This window comes from Ictidomys tridecemlineatus, chromosome 14 (assembly GCF_052094955.1).
Source record: "Ictidomys tridecemlineatus isolate mIctTri1 chromosome 14, mIctTri1.hap1, whole genome shotgun sequence".
Classification (NCBI taxonomy): Eukaryota; Metazoa; Chordata; class Mammalia; order Rodentia; family Sciuridae; genus Ictidomys; species Ictidomys tridecemlineatus.
The window spans coordinates 23,601,260-23,620,519 of record NC_135490.1 but is presented as its reverse complement, the minus strand read 5'-3'; the positions used below and the strand labels follow the sequence as shown (position 1 = coordinate 23,620,519).

Here is a 19,260-nt window from a genome sequence, read left to right as displayed (position 1 = left end):
AATAGCTAGGGAATGATAAGGAATTATATCTCAAAAAGAAAAAAAAAACTAAACCAAACAAATAAACAAAAAACAGATGGAAAATCTTTCTAATTGAAGGGGAAAGCAAAGATTTTTTGAGTTTCATTTTGGCAATCAGTGAGATGAACAGAGAGCCTACAGAATGGGAGCAAATTTTCACCACATGCACATCAGATAAAGCACTCATCTCTAGGATATATAAAGAACTCAAAAATCTTGACATCAAAAAACCAAATAACCCAATCAATAAATGGGCTAAGGAACTGAACAGACACTTCTCAAAAGAGGATATACAATCAATCAACAAATATATGAAAAAACGCTCATCATTGCTAGCAATTAGAGAAATGAAAGTCAAAACTATTCTAAGATTTCATCTCACTATAATCAGAATGGCAGGTATGAAGAGTACAAATAACAATAAGTGTTGGTGAGGATGTGGGGGAAAAGGCACACTCATATATTGCTGGTTGGACCGAAAATGGGTACAGCCAATATGAAAAGCAGTATGGAGATTCCTTAGAATATTTGGAATAGAACCACTATTTGACCTAGCTGTATCAATCTTTGGTTTATACCCAAAGGACTTAAAAACAGCATACCACAGGGACACAGCCACATCAATGTTTACAGCAGCACAATTCACAACTGCTAAATTGTGGAACCAAACTAGATGCCCTTTGGTAGATGAATTGATAAAGAAACTGTGGTACATATACACAGTGGAATATTACTCAGCATTAAGAGAATAAAATTATGGCATTTGTAGGTAAATGGATGGAGTTGCAGAATAAAATGCTAAGTGCAGTAAGCCAATCTCAAAAAAAAAAAAAAGACGTATGTTTTCTCTGATATGAAGATGCTGATCCATAACAGGCATGGAAAGAATTGAGGAATTTTAAATTAGCCAAACGGGATGGAGGAAAAGGGGGGGTGGGATGAGATGGTCAGCATTACCCCAAGTACATGTATGAAGACACAAAAGTTGTAACTCTACTTTGTGTACAGCCAGAGACATGAAAAACTGTGCTCTATGTGTGTACTATTAATTGAAATGCATTCTGTTGTCACTTATAACAAATTAGAATAAATAAATAAATTTAGAAAAAAAGAGTTTCATTTTCGGTCTGAAAAATCAAAGCAACAAACAACAACAACAAATCCAACCCACTATTCTGTCTATATCATTGTTTGATTTCTTACTGGAAATGCCACTTGCTATGTTTCAATCTAGATGAAAAATCAATAAGTCAGTGAGAAATTTCATTCAGAGAATGGAGTTCACTATGTACAAAGTATTGTGATTTTTTCCCCATACATTTTGGACTCAACACAGCAACAATATGAAATAAACATTGTTTTACCCAAGTTACAAGTAAGTAAACAAAACAGAGATTAATAGTTTCCCTAAACACTTTATTAGTAATTAGACACTGAACCTGGGGAAATACTTAAAAGACCTAAATCTCTTTACCATAAATGACCAAATTAGCTGACCTTGCATGGCCCCTAGTATTAATTAGATTTATAAGTCATTCCATAAATCCAATTTATTGAAGCAATTTTAGTGCAAAGTACCCTTTGCTTTCAGCGATAAAATTTTATTTTTAATTTTTATGTCCTAGATAAAATGTGTATGTACACCTGAGGCTTAATTTTTGTAGAAATATTTTTAATGCTGAACTTTCAGATTCAGGCACTTTTAAGCCTACAAATATAAATTTTTAAACTACACATTCATTGAAACACCTGTTAATCAAAGAGAAATTGTTTGTTCAGATTTGCTAAATCTCCTAAAACAATAAATCTCCTAAAACAAGGCTTTTCAAATGTATGAGGGATTCTCTCAAGTTATCAAACAAAATTCGCTCATCACCAATGATGGCAAACTAGATATTTCTGCATTGTAGTTGTGAGAATAGGTTTTAAAATTTTATCTTTTTATGTATGAAGCCAGCATTTTTTATTTCAAATGCTACCAACTCATCTTAAGTTTTAATATGCAAATCTTGGGGTGTATAACATCTCATGTAGTTTGACTTTTCTTTTGTAAAAATCTAAAAATATGAAGCAAGAATACTTCACATGACAACAAAAATATATGTTGAAAGTATGATAATACTAAATAATTGGCAATGATTAGTAATCTATCAATATGCCCATTTTAACACTCAAAATATATAATTTAATATTATCAATTATAAATTTAAACCATAATCCTTTCTTTAAATATGAGAAGTATTGTACCATCTGCTTTGTTTAAAATCATATGAGAAGCATGATGTTATATTTTAGTACATCGAAACATAAATATTACATCAAATGTGTGAGTACTAAGCAGAAAAATTGCTGTCTCACAAGTATGTATTTACAATACACACAAGATAGACAATTGATACTTGACATAGAATTCATGTTATTTTTTTTTATAATGCACCTGTATTTATCCCTCAGTTAAAATGACATTCTACTTACTATGACAATCTTGTGTTTATTGATTGTCTACACCATGCACCACTGGGTAGGGAAATTGAAAATGTATATAGTATTAAGTCAGGCCTGAAGAAGCTAAAAATATGTCATGCTTAGGAAGATATAGGACATATTTATAAAATGGCTATTGTGAGAAGAAAATAAGCCACTTGTAGAATTAAATAACTTGAACAGCAAGCCCCGTAAGAATTTCAAATTTGGCAAACTGACAAGCTTGGTATAGGCTGGAAATTCTCACTAAAAAATGTAAGATATCAGTTCAAACTTCAAGGATAGTTTTGAGGATATAAATTATTTATTGCACTGTGCATAAATTACTTTGTACAGACAATAATTGTGAAATATGCTGTTTTAAAAATGCTTAATAAATCAATTGAAATAGTTTAAGCTCATAGTTTTTAAATTGTGTAATGGATGTGGGGAATGCGTGGTTTTAATTTTACCAGGTATCAGTAAACAGTGTAACTCTCCTCCTGATCCTTCTAATTTCACCCCTTTTCCTCATTCCTGTTTATTTATCATTCCCAGCATTTATGTCATATTTTAAAAAGTTTTTGTTAAGAATTCCATGAGTCCTCTTCCTTTGGTGAGATTGCTCAAGTTGATAGTTGCCACACCATGGTGACCCTGCATTGAGGTGCATTAGGAATTTGAAGTTGGGAGTCAAATAAATATCTAGGACCAGCGTTTTATATAAAAGTTTCATACCAAGAAACTGTAACTCAGTTGGTTTCTTTTACATTTCTTCCTTCAGCTTATCATTTACATAGACACAAGTTGATCTTAGACAGTTGAATTATTACTACTATTCTAAAGCTGGGCATGGTGGTGAACGACTATAATCCCAGACTCCAAGGCTAAGGCAAGAGGATTTCATTTTGAAGTCCAGTCTCAGCTACTTAGAGAAACTCTGTCTCAAAAACAAACAAATGAACAAACAACAACAAAAACTAGCATTCTGCATTAACTCCTAATTGTGTAATTATTTATTCTAAATCATCACACTTTATCCAGTAATTTACACTGAACATTTGAACTTATTTAATATTATCTTAAGCTCTTATATTTTCAAATAGTACTTATTTCAAGGTAGTTATTAATATTATCTGAGGCATGCAATAGAGTTTAGTCATACAAGCCAGTTTATGAGATGAAAAAGATATTTTTTGTGGAACTAGACGCTAAGGTCCATGAGGGCAGATCTGAGGGTATCATTCTGAATTATTAAAATATGAACTATAACTAAAGCTAAGAAAACAAAGATAAACTGAACTATACTACCTTCTTTAAAGCAACTAGACATCCCAAGGTTTATACTATTAATTTTTTTTAATATTTATTTTTTTTGTTCTAGTTGGACACAATACCTTTATTTTACTTATTTATTTTTATGTAGTGCTGAGGATCAAACTCAGGGCCTTGAACATGCTTAGGTGAGTGTTCTATCACTGAGCTACAACCCCAGCCCTACTGTTAATGTTTTGTTATCAAAATCTACACAAATAAAGCAGGTATATTTATGTCTCCTACTGAGTTAAAGGCATTATTCATATGATCCAAATACAAAGGAAAAGTTTTCTCAGGAAAGTTTGTAGTTCCTGATGCTTTAATTAAAATTGTCTCTATTTTTCAATCTCAGAGGAACTCATTAAAATTACTTCTCCAGTTAAAGTCAACTGATTCCAAAGAAGAGAGATTAAGTTCCTAGACATATAGTTCCAGTAGTTTTCTTTTCCAAATAAAGATAGAATAATTAAGGCTAATCCATCATAGAAGGCTGAACAGGAAAAAAAAAAATCTGACAAAATAAGCTGAGTCTTAGGAAAGGAACTCATTGTTTCCCAGTATGATTTAGATAAGGAAAGTATGTTCCCATAAGTAATATATTATAAAATGATATCATGCTAACTACATGATTAAAACTCTTTGTAAACATATGATAAACATCTGTGAAAGGGGGGATTCTTTCATTTTCCAGGAGGGCTGCTGACCCGTGTCCCAATCATGCATGGAGTTTGTGGTTAGGTAGAGATTGGAGACACCCGCATTCATGGTCTCAGTTCCAGTTTACTTATTCACTCATGGCTAACAACAAAAAGGCTGGACTTATTACAATGGCCTTTGGGAGTGACTCTTTACAAGGGTTGTACCAGCCCACAGTATTTTTAGCTTTTCAGATTATTTTAAATGATAGTATCAAGAATGTCAAAGAATATGTTTTGGAGATGTAAATCAGTTCACTAATTCTGTTTTTCCAAAAACATAAGGAAAAAAATGTAATATAAAATACCTAATTTTTTTTATAAAATGCCACTTATGAAGGTGAACTGTGATAATTATCAGATAATACAAAACACAAAAATAATAGTTAAAACACTATGAAATTTTTAACTGTGAGGAAGAAATGATTCTTAAAAATAAAGCTCATTAGAAGAGGTCATTTGGAATATAGTTAGGAGACAATTAAAGAATGATAATGTAGAGTTGATCCTCGCACTACAACTTGAGAGAATGAATACATCAAAAAGACACAGCAAAACAGAGAGGAAAAACATCTTAAATTTTCCTCAGTAACAAATCTTACCCTTTTATCAATTAATTCTGAATTTCCAATTTTCACTGTCAGAAGGAAAAGCATCAAAACAATGAAACTATGTACATATAAAGCATTAGGTTTTTTTTAAGAGCATGGTGTACATGGCAATATTTTCATACAAATATGAAGATTTAGACATTTGTTCATAGAAACATATGATCACTATTGGGAAGCTATCTCCTCTGTGTGCTGGAAGCTTTTAATGAGCTTTATGCAAAACTAATGAACAGAGTAGAGGAGAGAAAAGAGAATGTAAATAGCAAAATTACTATTTTAATGGTTTTACTAGATTTTCATAACTTGATCAATTAATATTTTGCCCGAACTCTATGTGCAATTCAGTTGATCCTTGAGTTACAATTTACTGGCAAAAAATAAAGTTTCTAAGAATTTTCTAACCCAAAATTTTACTAAATCAATTAAAGATTTAACTACTCAAGAAATACTATTACACACTTATTATGTGGGAGGAACTGGAATAGGATTTAGAAAATATACATGGTTCTAGCCCTCATAAAAATGATGTTGTAACTAGGAAAATGAATCACCATTATGGAAATAAATTCAAGTACTAAGAAGGTTTTAGTTAACAACTCTTCCCTTCTTTTTTTTTTTTTTTTAAAGTGTGGATCTTTTATTTTCTACTGGTAATTTATTATTTCTCTTTTGGGAATCATAACAATTAGTTTACTGTCTTTATTCACTTTTAGGAAGAATATAGCCATTTTCCCAAATCAAGCTTCACTATTATAAGGACATCAGAATAATTCAGGATCCAGTTATCTTCCTAAATTAGCTGTGTGATCTTTTTTTGTGACTGGAAAGCAGGATCCACAAGCTCTTTATCTACTGTTCCATGAAGTTATTTCCTCTCTGCACAGAGAAATATCCTTTCATTTTAAATTCTTCATTCTTTAAGATTCTGGAAATTTCCATGAACTTCTCAAACTTATCACTCAGTTTCACTGTAAAGTTCCTCATGAGGAATATGCCTCCTTTCTATGTCCCAGTGGACACCACGGGGAGATATTTTAAAGTTACCGTAAGAGTAGTTACGATCTATCTCTTCCAGGGGAAAAACATAATAATCTAAGCACAAAGAGTTGAATAACTACATATTTAAGGTTTTGCAAGTACTATTTCCACTAGTATTCAAGTTATAATAATTTTGTTGTGAATTACAAAGTGTAGGTCTTTAGATATGCATTCATAAAACAGGATCTATTCTGGAGATCTCCTCAGGCAATCTGTTAGGAACTGGCTTAGTAAAAGCGATTTTAATTAAGGTTCACATAAGAAGTTTTGACTTACACTCAGCATGAGGCCTGTTAGCTGTGGTTGGTAAGCCTGACTGTGGGGTCTAAGGGACAGAGAGCTGAGGCAGAGTTCTGGACTCTGACAGCATTTTATTAAAAAAGAGAGATTACAATTATTCCTCTGTTCTTCTCCACTTGGGGAATATAAATTCTCCCTAATCAAAATAATGCAAAGAAAAACAAAGTGTTCTCCGAGCATCACCATCTTTTAAGAATGTTTTGGTTTAAGAGGGGTGGGTTTGTATTTTGCAAGCCTTTTCTATTTAAATGGGAAAGTGACACCCTCAACCATCATTTTGGGTTTGTCTCAGGAACATAGCTCTGGACAAAGTCACCATGGCTATGGGACAGTGTAGTAGAAGACGCACATAAGGAGCTATCCACCTCTATTCCCTAGGAAGGTAAGTTGCATGAGTCACTGTAGCATATTTCCATAAAACCCAATGCAGAATGTTAATGAATATGCTGCCTAAATATCTTTTTATTCACCACATTTGCCTTGTAATCACACCATTTTCCCAGTGCCAGGTATAAGATTCCCCCCCCCCCCACTGAAACCACTGCAATAGCTTCTTACATGGCCTTCCTGAAACTAATACTGGTCAACCATCTTTCCCAACCATCATCCCCTTCCTGTGTCCACCTTTCATGTTTCTTTCAGTTATTAAAAAATTATCTCACTGGCTTTTGTCAAATATTCCTACTCCTTTAACAAGATTTCTTCAAATTCATTAGAACATAATCCGGATTTCTTAATTTGATCTACAAAGATTTTGAAGATTCATTGCATTGGGCTTCTTTTCATGCTTGGAAGGTCCTTCACTGCCTTGGGCTTTGAATTTATGCTTTTCTCCATCCTCTGTTCTCATCCCATTTAGGAGTTTTGAATAATGAATGATTAAATTCATTTATAAAGATTACAGAAACCAAAGAACCTATCAATGTCTCATTTTTAAGAGTAAGTCTACATTATCTTTTTTTGGAAAAAATTTTCTTTAGAACAGAAGACATAGGGAATATTCTGTGCTCTTGTTATTAGCCTTGGTTGAAATTGCTATATACAATTCTCTGTATGTTTTCCTTGAGTTACAGACTAAAAAGAAAATTAAATCATTTAGATATATAATAATCTTAGAATAGGCAGATTAAGAATGCAAAATCCACAAAACAATAGAATAAAATAAATGTATTTGGATTTAGGAAGCCAGAGTTTCAATACTTATGACGTAATATGACATTTGCAATCTCTGTAGGTTTTACTCTCAGCAAAATAATTTTTGAGATGTCAATTTAAAAAATATGTATTTATTTAAATTAGGCTGAATGTTCTCCCTGACAAGTGGATGCTGATCCTTAATGGGGATGGAGAATACATGGGAAAAATGGAGGAAATTTTGGCAAGAGGTGGGAAAGGAAGGGAGGAGGTATGGAGGCAGGAAAGATGGTAGGATGTGATGGACATTCAGCCTTTGGTTTTGGGGATTGGTTACTTCATTTATCATGATATTCTCCAGCTCTATCCATTTAATGCAAATGCCATAATTTTATTATCTTTTAATGCTGAGTAATAGTCCATTGTGTTATTTTTTTTTCTTTGTCCTCTCTATTGCCCATGTAAGCACATGGTATCTTTGAATGCTTTGCCTTAGGGACTTTGACCAAAGTAATCCCACTGTCTGCCTGATGTCTTCCTAATTTAGAGTTTCAGGATAGAAAAGAAAGTAAAATGGATTCTGGAGTAAAAGGAATAGGAGGGAGTGTCCATAATATGGCTGGAGGGAAAAGGAATAAATTTTCATAGAAACAGGGAAGAAGTCAGAGCTGAGCATTCCCACTGTACAATAGAGAAACTGCAAAGGTGCCTATGATGCAGAGGGAGTTGCTAGGGAGAGTCCCTAAGTGGATAGGAACTCCTCCACTTGTGAAATAGTACTGTGGTTTAGCATAGCAGAGCATCATGAGAGCTCACAAACTTGTGAGACTTAAAAGATTCTCTTGGTTCGAACCAAGGGCACAATCATCAGGAGATACACAATGTAACAGAAAGGCTTTTTAGAATATATTAATCGGCCCGAGACAGTGTTAACAGAGTCCTATGAGTGAGTCTTCCTGTGTGCTGACATAAGCTCCCAGATCACATAGACAAAGAGACCCAAAATGTGCAGAACGAGTGGTTGAGGTATCCTCAGGTTGATCATTATCTTAGGATTGGTCAGGATCATTATCTTATTGCAGCAGTAAGAAAGTTGCTCTTGCCCAAGGGATAGTTTCTGCCCATCAGAAGATGTTTATTGACCAGACCTGTTGCTCCTGGAATCCAAGGAGACTCCCAGCAAAGAGATAAATGCAAAATGGAGGCAGAGATATTAAGTTTTTTTCTTAAATCCCATTTTTAATTTTTCCATTGGACGCTTGCAATCCCAAGTATAGAGTCAGTATTTTTAGTAAAAGCAGTCTCCAAGTCCATGTTTCAACAATCAGACTTTGGCTAGATACTTGTTTATATGTATGGGAAGAGGAAATGTGAACTATAACTGATTTTTCTGTCAGTCTGGTGAGGTAAGGATTGGATGTCATTTTAATTTATTTGTCAAGAATACATCTTTCATGCATTCAAAATCTGAACAAATATTCAAATCATGTATATATTTTTCAACTTTATCATAAATCCAGAAGAGGAAAAACTCTAAATTTCCCCACAAGTTTATGAATAATGCTAGAATGTAGGAGAAAATTTTGCAACTAGAAATCTTTTCAACAAATATAAGGTAATGTCATTAAAAGTTCTCCTTTGTGCCTTAATCATTGCTGAACTAATGAAGAAGTTATGCAAGATTAATTTCTACTTTTTACACAGTAATAGCTAAATGTGAAGCAATGTTTCTAGAATATTTCTTTCTAATGAAGGATCCCAGAGGATAGGTGAATAAAATTTTTATAATAAATTTAATGTTTCATGTTCTACCTTTAACCATAATTTTTTAAAGATTGATTTAGACTGTGAAAGAGGGAAGAAAAGGGGTTGGTGAGAAGTAAAATCACATTTTAGTTTAGATATTAATTTACTTGAATTATTCACTTATCTAAAAATATTTTTTTCACATTTTAATCATTACAGATTATAAAAATGAAGTAAAGACATTCTATGGAAGGCAATGAATAATTGGAAATACTATAATAAAATGTGTAATAGGTGAAAAGCTAACATTCTTTCCATGATAATTTATTTGGAAGCTGTAAATGAAATTATTTACGTGCAATACTTGCCACTATTTGAAATGCACTTCCATTAAAAATATGGCATTTATTCACTCTTTACCATTTTTAATGTTCCTTACTAATTAGCATTAAATTAATCTGCCATATTTTCATGAGCAAATGTATTTGCACATAGCAAATAGAATGCAAGAAGTAATAAAATCGACATTTTGTTTTGTGATAGTCTCTTTTTGTTAAAATAACTAATGTTGCATTCTGTTTTTTAGAAAAGGGAGACAATAATTAGCGATGTACATTTCCAAGATAGATGATGAAGACATTTGTGGCCTTAAAAGATAGTCTTCTAAAAGTCATTGTAATAACTACTATTTTCTGATATTACACATTGCTTATTTTCTAAGAAACTCACATAATTTTCATAAAACATATTTTAGTATGTGTAATTTTATGTTTTTAATGATTCAGTGCAAGCAAAAAATAATTAAATACCAAAGTCTTTATTACTAGTGTTATATAGTTCTGATTAGTTCTAACATCCTTACCTCATAGGAAAGTGTGTTGCAGAAGATACTAAGGATGTGGGGACTAATTAGAACCATTTAATACTAGTAATATTATTATTACTAGAATAGTATTATTTTGATTACTAACTCAGAAAAATCTTCTGTCTTGCCAGTGTTTATACAAAAATGTATGGAGAAATAGAATTTGCATTCCTATTCTGAACTTTGAGTAGTGTTGATTAGTAAGACATTGGGTTACATGCTTTTTTAGAGCTACTTTCTCTTTGAAATTCCCTGCATCAAATTTGTCTCAAACTCTTCATGATAGGGGTAAAAAATATAGTAAATAAAAAAAAAACAACTTGATCTTCAAAAATTTTAGGAAGACAAGTTAGGAACTAAATGGTGCATTCTTTCCCAGTTTAATTAATGGAGAAATCACATAATGCTCCCTCTTGTTCAACTCCAGAAATTAAGAGATATCTTTATTTCTTCTGTTTTTACAACTCTTAGTTCTAAAATAACCCATCATTAATTTGATTATGACTCCAAAGTGCAGTTTGAATCCTTTTGCTTCATTCCACATTCGTTAACTCCTCCCTAAACCTCTTGGTTACAGAGTGTCCACATAATCCTACTAACCATTCTTTTCCTTTTATCTTGTTCCACTTTTTACCCATTCTCCACACACAATAACAAAATGAGACACTAAAATATCATTTGTATAATTACTTATCTCTGCTGAAAACTTCACTGTATCTTCCCATTGCGCTTAAATTAAATCTGCTCTTCTATTTTTTTTAACATCCTACAAATTTCTGCTTAGCCTTAGTTTCTTTGCTCCTTGAATTTATTTCATAGTGGCCTTCCCTCACATCAAGATATTTTGCTTGTATTGGTCTCCATACTGTGCCTCAGTCTCTGCTTCTCACTCTGTATAACTTATTGCTAAACAGTTTTCCAAAGGGATGGTAGCAATTTGCTTGCCCTTATTAACATATGATAGTCTGGGTAGCATATGAGAATTGTTGCAGTTGTGAGTCTTCTTGATAATTTTGGTAGGTGGATAGTTGTATCTTGTGGCTTTATTTTGCATTGCCCTGATGACTGATAGAGTACAGCAGTGTTCTCTGTGGATATGGTATATTTCAGTATCTTCTTAATGAAGGCCTGCTCAAATGATCTCCAATCCACCTTCTCTAGGATTGTCTATTTTTTGTTATGAATATATTTTATCTTATAATGCATTATTACAAATATATACTAAACATATAAAATGTTATATATTATATTTATAATATATAAATTATATATATTCATAATATATATTATCCATAGGCCATTTGTCATTTATTATGGTACATTTCCAGTTAATGTCTTTTGATGAACGAAAGCTTGATATTAATTTTAATCCAATTAATGAACATTTTCTTTTGCATTTACTTTATGTGTCATATTTTAAAATTCAATTTTATGACAATTTTATTTGAAATGTAAAAGGCGTTTTGCTAGTCTATTAAAGCCACAATAATACTATATTAAAAACTACAAAATTCACTTCTTTTTAAACCATTTTATTCCTGGCCAGGTTTCTGCAGGTTTTGGCTGGGCTCAGGTGGTATTGATTATAAGCTAAGCCTAAATCTAGCCGTGTTTCATCTAAACCTTGATCTACTAGTAGGTTAGTCATAGCTTGCTCTCCTAGTCTGATAGCAAACACAAAAGTCTGAGAGGATGAGTACACTTGCTTATCATTCATATTTATGTCCCATTGGTTGGGTCCAGCTACATAGCTGAATTAAAAATCAGAGAATAAGAATGTACAATCTAACACTGGTAGAAAGAACTTCAATGTTACTCAACAAAGATAATGGATATTAGTTGGGATAATAAATTGGAAATATCAGTTTTAGTCTATCACAAGCATTCCCCTATAATATCCTCTATCTTCTTGTTTTTCTTCCATTTTTAGGAATGATGAGGCTCCCTAAAGATATACACCATGTATCATACCAAATAACCATGAAAACTTCACTTTACATGGTGTGGTAGTCAGCTTTATGTCACTGTGGCAAAATACTCAAAATAATTAACTTAAAGAAGCACAGGTTTATTTTGGCTCATGGTTTCAGTCCAATGATCTGTTCACTCCTTTGCTTTGGGGGCTGTGGTGAGGCAGAACATTACAGTGGGTACTCACTTCATAGTCCCCTGGAGGCAAGTGGGGGCAGGGTGGGGAGGGGGGTAGAGAGAAAGAGAGAGAGGAGGAGGGAGGAGAAGGAGCAAGAGCAGAGGAGGACTAGGAGGAGGAAGGGAGGAGGAGGAGGAGGAGGAGGAGGAGGGAGAAAGGGAGAGAGGGAGGGACTGGGTTCTCAATATCTTTCAAGGGCATACCCCATGTGACCCAACTTCCTTCTACTAGTCTCCTTCCCAAGGGTTCCACAAGCTCCAAATAGAGGCACAGGTTGGTCATCACCCTTTTAGCACATGATCCTTTAGAGGATGTTTAAAATCCAAATCATAATGCATGGCACAAAGGAATTTGCTGATGTGATTAAATTAAAGACCTTGAGATGGGATATTATCCTGGACTATTCACACAAAACCAGTAATCACAGGTTCTGTTATAAAGGAAAAGAGTGTCAAAAACTAAGAGAAGGATATGAGACAACAGAAAATCCATGTTGGAATAATGTGGAGTCACAAAGAAAGAAGTGAAGGCGAGACTCAAAAGTCTGGGGAAAGCGAGGAAGTACATTTTCCCTTAAAACTTCCATGAGGAACGCATCCTTGCTGTCACTGTGGACTTTTAACTTCCAGCACTATAAGGTAATAAATTTGCATTGTTTTAAGTCACTAAGCCACTAAGCTGGTAATAATTTATTACAGTAGCAAAAGGAACTAATTCAATAAGGTAATTTACAAGGAATTTATTTCAACAATATGATTTTTTTTGTTTGGTTTTGGTATATGGGTATAGGCATACTTGTTTGCATGTGAAAAATATTCCAATAGTTTTTTTTTTTTGTAAATTGAGTTTCAATCATATGTTCTTGCTTTTGTACATAATCTCAGTTGGTCTGAACAGATCATATTCACCTTCAGAGATGACTGAAACATAATAATGACCCTTGGCCAAGTCTATGGAATGTATTTACTAAACAAAACAGATGCTTTGTATTCATGAGTCTATGAGTTTTTATGGGACAGGACATATAGGCCTGTTAACATTGTAAGTAATAATTGCATTTATGATTTGCATTTGGTTTTGGTGACACCTTGGGGTAGTTTCTATAGTTTAGACCTGTTTTACAGAGGGATGTTATTATCAAACATACTGGAAGACATATCATCATGAGATTAATTTTGGATTTCCTGGAACTAAGTTGCTTTACATGCATGCCAATGGTAGTTTAGATCTGGGAACAAAAGTACATCCTGTGTGACTCAGTCAGCCTGAGATGCAGAAGGCTACACCTGAGATCTGTAGGGTTTTGCTGTGATTGTATACTGAGTACTGTATTTTAAATATTCAACTGTTAAAGGCAGTTCTTTTTTAATTACCATACTTGTTGAACTTACTTATTCTAACAATTTACATGCTGATTCTTTGTACAAAATTAAATTGTCAGCAAATTATTATGAATGTACTTTTTTTCTTTTTGGACATCATGTACTTTATTTTTCTTGCCTTATTACACTATGATCTCCAATTCAATGTTGATAGCAAGTTGAGGCAGCAGGTATCCCCATCTCTCACATAATCTTAGATGATAATTCGCTACTATTTAATAATTAAATAGGGTTATTGTCTTATGAAAATCTTTTATCAGTTCAAGAAAGTTTTCTTATGTTCATATATTCCTATTTCATAAATCATAAATTGATGTTATGGCATCAAATTCATTTTCTATATGAATAGAGATGATCATAAGATTTCCTACTGTATTAACATGGTGAGTAGAATTGTTAAACAACTTTGCATTCCTGAAATAAGGCCAAATTGAATTATATTTTTTATTTTTTATTACTCTGTTTGGTTTGTCATCATTTTATTAGAATACTCCATCTACATTTAAAGCAAGGTTGGTAAGTTTACCTAAAATTGTGAAGAATAGGTAGATATTTCTAAACCCCCCCCCCAAAAAAAAGAAAGAAAGAGAAAAAGAAAGAAAGGAAAGAAGAAACAATATAATCTTAAACCCTAGGCTAGCTCTCTGAATTTATTTTCTCAAAAATAATAGCACAGTGGATCTTCATTGCTTGTATAGCTTTCTTAAGTCTTCAGAAATGATGTCTTTGCTATGTTTTACAGGTTTGCAGTTTATTGGAGATTAAGCCTCAAGTCTATTTGCTGAACCCAAAATTCCTTTATTTCATATAAAATGTTATTAGTTTCTTACTATGTTGCTTCCTAATTGCGATACAATAAAATTATTTACATTTGTATATTTTTTCTGACCACTCTTCTGATCTGTTACAATTTTAACACTTTTTTAGTTGTTTATACACTAAAATAATTTTACTTCTTGTCTCAAAAATAATTTTACTTCTTTTCTCAAATATGTATGTGGACCTTATTGAATTGGCAAGATAATTCAGAATGATGTTAAGTGAGAAAACCAAGTAATAATTATCATGTTTTGATCCTGATTTTAATGGGTGTGCATCAAAATTTTATTTTGTTTATTTTGGGGATGCTGGCATCAAACTCAGGACCTTGACCATATTAGATAAATGCTCTGCCACTGAGCTATATCCATAGCTAAGCTGTTTGTTTTAATTGGGCTGTTAGTCCTTGGTTTGGGACTGAAATTTTATAATGATATAAGTGTATCTTATAAACCTTGAACTTCTTTAAAAATCTAAAGTAATTGAAAAATGTATTTTTCTCTGTTTTGTTTTATTACCTGTTTCATGCCTTCTTAGCACCAATGAGGATATCACATAGCTTTTCTTATTAAACAGATTGTGTGGATATGCGATTTCTATTTCTCCCAAATAAATGAACTTGTGTAATGACAAAGCATGAAGGAGACCTCCTCTATTTGTTTTGTTTAAACATTTGGAATTTGTTTCAAGGACTAAATTGAAATTCAAGAGCTACTTTAAACTATTTGGAATATTTGGTTTTAATTTAAAATTGTAATAAAGGTTATTTTTAAGTTTTATTCTGTACATGGAATATAATGGAATGAAAAAAAACTTGAATAAAGTATCATTAAAAATGTCTGTCAAGCCAAAGTTTGTATTTAAAAAATATTTCTTTAAAAAATATTTATTTTAGCAGTTATTTGATTTCATCAATTGAGTGTTTCAGGGAAGTGAACAAAATGATTTTAAGTTAAAAATAATACTCTTTTACTCTTTAGAAATAAATCTCAAATTCTTTTCTATTCAGCAAAGTTAAATATCCCTGCATAAAGAAAGGATTTAATTCTTAATATTTTTATCTAACATTTGGATTAAAAAACCACCTTCACATTAACTGTTTTTTGAAAGGACAAGTACTGATATTAAAATAATAGAATCAAGTGCTATAAAGAATTATATTTTTAATCCTAATAAACTATGTTAAATAGAAATTTTAAATAATTTGATGAATTATTTTATTTATAAAATAAAATGGTAAAAATTATCAAGTAAAATAATCATTGAAAGCCTTGATCTCTGGATGGTTCATAGCTCTGGATGCGACTCCTTTAAAATCAAAGCATCTTTAAATTAAAAAGAACTATTTCTCACCTCTACTCAATACCCATCTATACTAAAAAGAGACAAGATTCAATTCATATGTACACTTTTAAAAAGAAAGGGAGAACAACATCATACTTGTGTCTACAGTGATTTGGAAATAGCTTGGGCCATCATTGAAAAGTTCTCTCCTGTTCTTTGTTCTCATCGCTCTTGGCTGCACTGTGTTGCATACTCTTCTATATCCATTTCTCTTCTTTGTCTTAAATGGAATGGGTGTCAGGATTTTGCTTTCTTGGGGATTGCCACACTTTTCAATCCACTTCTGGTCCGAGGATTGTTTTGAGATGTGCTAAATAGCAGGAACATTTATTGGAAAGGTCTTATTGAAACTACCTGATGGGTTAACTTAGCCTTTACCAACTCTTTCTTACCAACTTGGTTTTTATTTTTACTCTCTTTGAAAAGCTGTACTTAAATGATTAAGATATTAGTTACTAAATTCATCCATTCCAGAAAAATTAATTTGTGGCTGAAAATAGACACTTCCTTAAATTAACTACTTGAGCTCTCTACATTTTATTAGCTAAGATGGTCCTTAGGACAACAGAACAGCCATTTTCTGATCTTCCAGATTATCAATATCAGTTGTTTTTTTTCCCCTACAACTGGTTTGCCTTCTTTGATATGATAAGTAGACCAGGCCTGTGTATTGTAACATTATGGGTTTTAGAACAAGCAAGGCCCTCAAAAATTAAAGTTTCTGAACTATTTGCTTCTTTTCAGTTCCATGTGCTAATATTTACAACTTATTTTCTATATGTGGTTCTCACCTTAATTATTCATTTGCTTCTTTACATCCAATACTCTCTCTTCAACTTAGTGGTGACTAGTTTGAGATTATCAGAAAATAGAGAGTAGGAAAGAGCCAATGGCTTAAATTTGATCTTTTCTGCAGGCATGAATCATTTGGCTTAATGGAAATGGTTTTCTGAAATTTTATCTTTCAAAGCTCTTTTCTATCTTTCCTCTTACTTTTAAAGTCCATAGTCAGGCTTTCCATACTTCTGAATTACACAGAGTTTTAAAACTGTATTTATTTATTTTTTATATGGCGCTAAATATTGAACCCAATGCCTCCATGTACTAGGCAAGCTCTCTACCACTGAGCCACAACCCCAGCCTGGGGATATAGATTTTTGAACTTTATCCTTTTTTTTTTTCCTTTTTGCAAACCATTCAATGTCCCCACAAGCTCAGGTCACACAAAATAGAGCCATCAGAAGTCAACACATTAAAAATTCAATTCTTACAAAATGTGTTTCTTCCAACCTAATCAAGCATTAACAAATGTTTTACCACTTCATACCAAATATTGTCTTTTCTCCTACTTTTTATATAAGATTATTCATCATTTATTCTCTAACTATTAAGTTAATTTCTTAGCCTTTTTTTAGATTTTTTTGTGTGTATATGGTAATTATACTCTGACATTTATTCAGAATTCTATAGGAAATTGGAAATCACTTTAAGAGGTTTATGTCAGAAGGATTTAATACAGAGTACTAATTATTTATAAAGCTTCTGGAAATAATAAAACTGAAAAGAGCTCTTGAACACACCATTGATAATCTCTGCTTCCTGCAATAGTGAAGTCATTAGGAGGCAGAAGAATGCTCAGATGGTGTTATAAAAATAAACATCTGCCCAAAAGAGCTGAGTTTACCTACTTCTCAGCAGCTCATGAAGCCTTCTCTGGAATAGACCATATTCTAGGTCAAAATGTAAGTCTAAGGGAATAAAAATTTGATAATCTCATATATCACATCAGACCATATTGGAATAAAACTAGAAATCAACAGCAAGAAAAATAACAGAAACCACACAAACACATAGAGATTAAACAGTACTCTTTTAGAATTGATCAAAGAAGAAATGAGGGGAAAAATAAAGAAATTGTTAGAAATAAATGAAAACAAAAACGTAACATATTAAAATCTCTGGGACAGTATGAAAGCAACACCAAAAGGAAATTTATTGCAATGAGTGCCTATATTAAAAATATAGAGAGATCTCAAATAAATAAAATTATGCTTCACCCAAAGGCCTTTGAAAAATAAATACGAATTCCAAAACCAGTAAGACACAGGAAATAATAAAAACAGAGCCAAAATTAATGAATTTGAGAATAATAAAAAACAATATACAGGGTAACGCCATAAAGAATTGATTCATTAAAATATAAATAATGTTGATAAACTCTTAGTCAAACTAGCCAAAAGAAGGAAAAAAAAGACCTAAATAAATAAAATTAGATAAGATAAAGGAGATAGCACCACAGACACTTCTGAAGTGCAGAGAATCATTAGAAAAATCATTATTTCAAAAATTTATACAACAATAAAGAGGAAAATCTAGAAGACACTGACAAATTTCTAGACACAAATGACCTGCCCACGTTGAATCAAGAACATATAGAAAACCTAAACAGACTCATATCAAGTAATAAAATTGAAACAGCAATCAAAAGCCTACCAACATTGAAAAGAATCCAGGACCAGATGAATTCTCAGCTGAGTTCTAACAGATCTTTAAAGAAGAATTAACACCAGTTTTTCGTAAATTATTTCATGAAATTGAAAGGGAGTTGACACACCAAAATACATTCTATGAAGCTACTATAACCCTGATACCCAAATCGGAAAAAGACACATCTAGGAAAGAAAACCATAGACCAATGTCCCTGATGAACATAGATGCAAAAATCCTTAAGAACATATTATCAAACCACATTTATTCAAAAAAATTAAGACAATGTTACACCGTGATCTAGTGGCTTTATTCCAGGGATGCAAGGCTGGTTCAACATATGCAAATCAATAAATGTAATTCATCAGTTAAGTACAATCAAGAACAAGAATCATATGATCTCAATAGATGCATAAAGCACTTTTGAGAATATACAGCAATGACTTATGTTAAAAACATTAGAAACTAAGAATAGAAGGAACTTATCTCAACATTATAAAGGCAATATATGGCAAATCCAAAGCCAACATCATACTGAGTGAGAAAAGCTGAGAACATGTCCTCTAAAATCAAGGACATGGCAAGGATGTCCACTCTCACCATTCTATTCAATATTTTTTTCAAAAATCTAGCCCGAGCAATTTCATGCAAGAGAAGAAAATTAAATGGGTACAAATCAGAAAAGAAGTAAAACTATCACGTTTTGCTGATGACATGTGCAAATAGTGCATCTAAAAAAACATTCCACCAGAAAACTTCCAGATCTGAGAAATGAATTTGGTAAAATAGGAAAATGAAAAATCAACACTCACAAATCAATAGTTTTTCTATACTCTTACAGTGATTTAGTTGAGAAAGATTTCAGGAAATTCATCCCTTTAATAATGTT

General features: G+C 32.3%; 1 protein-coding gene across 1 annotated transcript in view; it reads right to left on the bottom strand.

Annotated features, from left to right (window-relative positions):
• Positions 1-19,260, bottom strand: part of Galntl6 (polypeptide N-acetylgalactosaminyltransferase like 6) — a 1,056,167-nt gene that overhangs the window by 632,184 nt on the left and 404,723 nt on the right. The gene's annotated exons all lie outside the window — the stretch shown is intronic.